At 40.6% G+C, this 6,305-nt stretch overlaps 2 pseudogenes; one reads left to right on the plus strand and one right to left on the minus strand.

The window, feature by feature from the left end:
- Positions 1-648: 648 nt before the first annotated feature.
- LOC125356264 lies at positions 649-993 on the minus strand (annotated as a pseudogene).
- A 1,929-nt stretch (positions 994-2,922) lies between these two features.
- LOC125356262 lies at positions 2,923-5,610 on the plus strand (annotated as a pseudogene).
- The last annotated feature ends 695 nt before the right edge of the window (positions 5,611-6,305 follow it).

Consider the following 6,305-nt stretch of genomic DNA (forward strand, 5'->3'; position numbering starts at 1 on the left):
CTAGTCCTGGGGCTTGAACTCAGGGCCTACTTGCTATTCCTGAGCTTTTTATGCTCAAGGCTAGCATTCTACCACTTGAGCCACAGCTCTACTTTCAGCGCTTTTTTTTTTTTTAGAAGTGTTAAATACTCTTTATTTGACATTTATACATAAGCCACACTAAAATATCTTTCAATAAGTAAAAGGCAGATTTCAGAGACAGGGAATTTTAATTAAATTGGCTTAGTCAAGACCAAAAATATAGACATTGCTTCCTCATCTTCAACCACTGCCTTTAACAAGTTAATGATCACAAATTCAAACAGGTTAATTTTGCTTGATTGTCAGACAGTGAAGGGATTTTCCCCCGTGTTTAAAAGATGTTCTCATAATTAGCTATATAAATCTGAATATAAAACCAATCTGACAGATTTGGAGATGCTATTCCCTAACTTGTTGAAAAATTGAACATTATTAAGTCCAATCATATCACAGAAAGGGGAGCAAATGACAGTATTTTTTTTAAAAAAGATCACATTCACTTAACCATAAGCCACTTTTACTTAAATCAGGACTGCCCAAAAATATTCTGCCAGCCATTCATGATATGAAATCTGGTATTAGAGATAAATTGAATTATGGTACACATTAAAAAGCCATGAGACATTTGTTTTGCAACAAATAAATAAGGCAGTGGCTATTCCTCATTTGTAGCTTTTTTGAGGTAAGCTATCAAGTCTGCCCTTTCTCCCTTCTTCTTAATGCCAGCGAAGATCATTTTTGTTCCTGGGATGTACTTTTTGGGATTCTCCAAGTACTCCATCAGTCCTCTCCCCAGGTGATTCCTTTGTTCTTACTGGCATCTGTGTAAGTGAATCCAGCTGCTTGACCTGTCTTCCAACCAAACAGACGATGGAGATTAGGCCCAGTCTTGTGCTTGCCTCCCTTTTCAACGGTGTGGCACTGGGCACACTTCTGAACAAATATCTTCTTGCCTTTCTCAACATCACCCATTTTAAATTCGCTCCTCTGTCGCTACTACAGCGGACAGCAGCTCAAAATCCAGACGTCCCACTCTCTCTACTTTCAGCTTTTTAAAAATTAATTTTGGGTGATTAGAGATGAGTCTCACAGATTTTCCTACCCTAGGTGGCTTTGAACCTGGATCCTCAGATCTCAGCCTCCTAAGTAACTAGGATTACAGGTATGAGCCACCAGCACCCTGAAATCTAGTTTTGTTTCATTATTTTTGTTTTTTTACCTATATATACAGTTTTTGTGCTGGTACTAGGGCTTGAACTCAGAGCTTGGACATTGTCCCTTCATTTTCTCATTTAAGGCTGAGGCTCTATTACTTGAGCCACAGCCTGGACAGGAAAGTATGTGAGACTCTTATCTCCAATCAACCACCTGAAAACCAGACATGGTGCTGTGGTTCAGGGATAGTGCCAAGGCCCAGAGATCAACTCCATGACCAACAGAAAAAGAAGAAAACAAAAAGGAATGGGATATACTATAGAAATGGGAAAATGAATTTACAAGTTGGGGCCAAAATTTCTTTTAAATGAGGGAAAGAAATTCTCAGTCTGTCTCTGTTTTGCTCCTGACAAGTGTCACAACTTAAGAGAAAAGAACAAAAGCCAGGCAGTTCACAGATGGGCATAGTCTTTCTACTGGGAGAAGAGGCTTGCTCTGGCCATCAAAGCTCCTGCAGCTGGCCCATCCAATCCTGAAGCCCCCTGTTGCAGCACATCCATCTTCTGCAACCTATTAATCTTTAAATCAGTATTCCAGCTTAATTTCAATTGCCAAACAAGAGCACTTCTGACTGGGTGCTGGTGGCTCATGTCTATAACCCTAGCTACTCAATAGGCAGACATCTGATGTGCCCAGGTAGGGAAAGTCTATGCAACTCTTAGCTTCAACTACCAACAAGCCAGAAGTAGAGCTGTGGCTCAAGTGGTAGAGAGCTAGCCTTGAGCAAAAAAGCTCAGGGAAAGGCCCCAAGTTCAAGCCCCAAGAGCAGCATGTGCACATGTGCACACACACAAAGGCACCTCTGCCTCTGGATGTCCTTGGGGGAATTCTCAGAAGACCTTGCTGTTACAGGCCATCAATGATTCCTTCCCAGGCCAATTTACCTGGTCCCAGTGGATCCTGGGACACCCACCCCCACCCCCAGCCATTCCTAAGGTCTGTCCATCTTTGGGTATTGCCAGAAAACAAGTGCCAGGCCGCAGCTGATCCAGAACTCTGTGCCCTAAAATGATGGCATACATTAGTACAGGTCCAGTCCACCAAGGTGTGCTTACACTTTCCTCAGAGCCACTTCCTACTCTCTCCAAACACACCAAGGCAACTCAGGGGGTTTAGGCTTTTGCAGACAAAGCCAGGAAGCGAGACTTCTACTTGTAAGAGACTTCTACTCTCTCAGCCTGCACAAAACTCCCCTGGGGAAAATAAAACAAGCCTGCTACCTGCTGGAGGAAGGAAGAGGGGGAATGGTCTTTTTGTTGTTGTTGTTTTGTTTTGTTTTGGGTTAGGGAGAGAGGAGAGCCTGTATTTGTAGCTCAAAAAAATTGCCCTAATTGAAGTTTACTCAACAATAGTGTCTTAAGATGTGAATATTAGACAGGAAGTCTGAGGGCTGTACATAATGCAATCTTACAAAATCTGGCACCATACCATTAGCAAATCCAATTCAGTTAGCTGCAAATGAAATTTCCCCCAAGTTCTCATGAAAATGACTGAATAAACTTTACAGCAACTGCTCTTGACTTTTGTAGCTTTATTCTCTCCCATGCCTATGGAAGCCTCTTAGACCTTACTAGTATATTTGTATGATCTACCAGCCTATTTCCTAACTTGAGAATTGTGCCTCTGAGCTTAAGGCCACAAGACAGCAACAAAAACACCAGAGTGGGCGCCGAGCTCCGCGGGGCTTTGGCGGCGTTTGCTGCCCGGCCGTGGGATGTTGCTTTGGGGCGATAGTGGAGCCGCTGTCCCCCACCTGGGAGAAGCGGTATTTGGGCAGCTCGGCGCCAGTTTTCTGGCGCTGAGAGTGATACCCTAAAACAAAGAAGAGCACAAATCATGTCCCGAGGACTTCCAAAACAGAAGCCCATAGGTGTTAAACAAGTTATAGTTGTGCCTTCTGGAAAGGGTGGAGTTGGAAAGTCCACGACAGCAGTGAACCTGGCACTTGCACTAGCAGCAAATGATTCGACAAAGACTAATGGTTTGCTAGATGCAGATGTGTATGGTCCTTCAATTCCAAAAATGATGAATCTGAAAGGAAACCCAAAATTATCACAAAACCACCTAATGAGACCTCTTTTGAATTATGGTATTGCTTGTATGTCTATGGGCTTCCTGGTTGAGACCACAGTGGTTTGGAGAGGCTTCCTGGTAACGTCGGCTGTTGAGAAACTGTGAAGGCAGGTAGATTGGGGTCTGCTGGACTATTTAGTAATTGACATACCACCTGGAACAGGAGATGTACAGTCATCAATTTCCCAGAATATTCCCATTTCAGGTGCACTGATTGTCTCCACGCCCTAGGGCACTGCAATGATGGATGCACACAAGGGTACAGAAATGTTTTGGAAAGTGCATGTGCCTGTTCTTAGTCTTATACAAAATATGAGTGTTTTCCAGTATGTAAACATGAAACTCCTATTTTTGGTGCTGATGGTGCCAGGAAACTAGCACAGACCCTTAATCTTGATGTTCTAGGGGACATTCTTTACACCTCAGCATAAGGGAGGCTTCAGATACAGGCCAGCCAATTGTGTTCTCACAGCCTGAAAGTGCTGAGGCCAAAGCTTACCTGAGGGTTGCTGTGGAAGTGGTCAGAAGGTTGCCACCTCCTCCAAAATGATTCCCATGTGCCCTGCATAGTGTCCCGCCACTTGACAATAAGAGGACCTGTGGAAACGAGTAATGTGATAGGTGGGAACTACAGAACTAGACCCACAATCATTTCCTTTTATTTCTAAGGAAATAATGTCTTATTTTCACATTTGATTTACTAAGCTATGGCTTACAAGTATTTTTTTCCCCTTTGGTGGCATGGGAGTTTGAACTCATGGCTTTTGCTTGTTCTGCAAGTGCTCCACCCACATGAACTATACCCAGCCCATCACAAATACAGTTAGTTTTCAAGTATGTGTTAACTGTTACAGTTAGGATTTTTTTTTTTGAAAAGCTGATATGTATTAACTTCACCAAACCACATTTTATTTTATTGATCTCCACCTTGAGGAATCACAATTCTATGATATCACAATGCCAGTCTGGTAGAAAACCGCACATGACCACAGTTGGTCATGTAAAGAATTTACTAGACTACTGTGTGGATATAAATACAGCACTACCCACTGGCATTTGAGTACTGTGGTCTTGGTTTCCATACTATTGTGGTCCCATGTTAGATGGAAATGAACCTCTGCTTCTTTATCTAGACTGTACTTTACCTCAGCTTTAATGAATCAGAATCTCCAGGGTGGTACTCAGACATATGTATTTTTTAAACAATATCATAATGATTTTGATGGCTTGGATTATAATAGCAAGAATAATAATAGATATTAATGTTTATCAAGTATATTTTGTGTTTATAATCTCCCATTCATGAGTGAGTTACTATTCATTTAATATTTTTTTAACAAATAAAGAAATGGAGGTATAGGAAAGTTAAGTGTTGCCAAGGTTACCTTTTCTAATAAGTGACAAGGCTGGGATCCACCCACTTGGGTATTTGGATATTGGATTCCTCCTTTTGTGTACAAATTTGCACTTTTTTATTTCAAAGAAGAGAAATATTTATTTTTGAGATCAAATAACCCCTATCCTCCCTTTTATGAGCATTTCATGAAGTTCATGTTTCAATGAATATTAATTGAAAAAAATATCCTATTTAATTGAAGCTCAGCGTGAAGGATGTTGCAAAGTCAAGAAGCAAATAGTTGTCAAGTTGAAGGTACTGATAGGAGTTAATCCTCAGTTACAGGAAGTCTTCTGTGGCTTTTGGAAACCTTGAGCTCTTCTGTTCTGTAGCTATCAGGCAGAAAGTTAGACAGAATTGTGATCATTATGAAAATACTTTCACACAAAAACTTCTACTCTATATTTATAGCAACTTTATGTGTAATTTCTTCAACAAGTGAATGTTGGAACATCCTTATTCTGACACCACAATTTAAAATTTTAAAACAATGTAACATGAAACAATATGAATTTTAGAGAAGTATGCTGAATGTCAAAGCAATCCTATAAGATTATGTATGTGTATGTATATATGTATGTATGATTTCATTTATAAATGTTCTTAAAATGATAAGATTATAGAAATGAAGAACATGTTCCTGGAACTATGTTAAGGAGGGATAGGGATAGAGATATAAATGTAAATGTGGCTGTAAGAACAACTTGAGTGATCATAGTGATGATAGAAATATCCTGTTAAGTATGACTGCTTTGTTCCAACTTTGTTTTGATACTGTACTATAGTTCTATGTTACCACTGGAGCAAACTGTGGTAATAAAGAATTGCTATGTATTACTGTAAGAGGCAACTTAAAAGACACTTTTGCCAGGTCCTGTGAATTAATTAAACATCTCTCAAGTCTGTATCTGTGTCCTTTATCTGCGTTATTCTCGTTCAGTCAGCTTTGCAATCACCATGGACCCCAAGAAGGACCAGATTGACCAATAAGCATCTTATTTGGAAGGCAAATTGCCCTTTAGACAAGCAATGTGTTCCTATCTTAAAGCAAAGAGCCAAAATTCAGGAGACCATCCTGTTTCTGTTCTGTTCTGGTAATAAAGTGGTAACTTCTTCAAAACAAAAAACAAAACAAAACCAACAACACCAGAGCACCTCATTTTCACCTCATACTGTTTCCTCTGTACACATTTCATTCTGACTACTAAGTCTTTGTATCTCTATCAGTTCTCTGCTCTTGCCTTCAGCAAGTCTTTGAGCCCTACAGAGCTATTTTAACCATTTCTTAGCAATCTTATAACCTCTACATTAATATTAGTAATTTAAAATAGAACAAAAGCCAGATACCAGTGGCTCACACCTGTAATTCTAGCTACCAGGACGTTGAGAACTGAGGATCACAATTTGAAGCCAGTTAGAGGAGGCCAGCAGGGGCAGGGCTGTGTTGAGAGACACAGCTTCACTTACCCAGCAAAAAGCTACAAGTGGAGGTGTGGTTCAAGTGGTAAGTGTAAAGGCTTGAGTAAAATGACTCATGGACATCACAAATACTGGAATTCAAACCCCACTGAGGGCTGTGTCTGTAGGCGCGTGCACACGC

The sequence above is a fragment of the Perognathus longimembris genome, chromosome 8, assembly GCF_023159225.1.
Source record: "Perognathus longimembris pacificus isolate PPM17 chromosome 8, ASM2315922v1, whole genome shotgun sequence".
Taxonomy (NCBI): domain Eukaryota; kingdom Metazoa; phylum Chordata; class Mammalia; order Rodentia; family Heteromyidae; genus Perognathus; species Perognathus longimembris.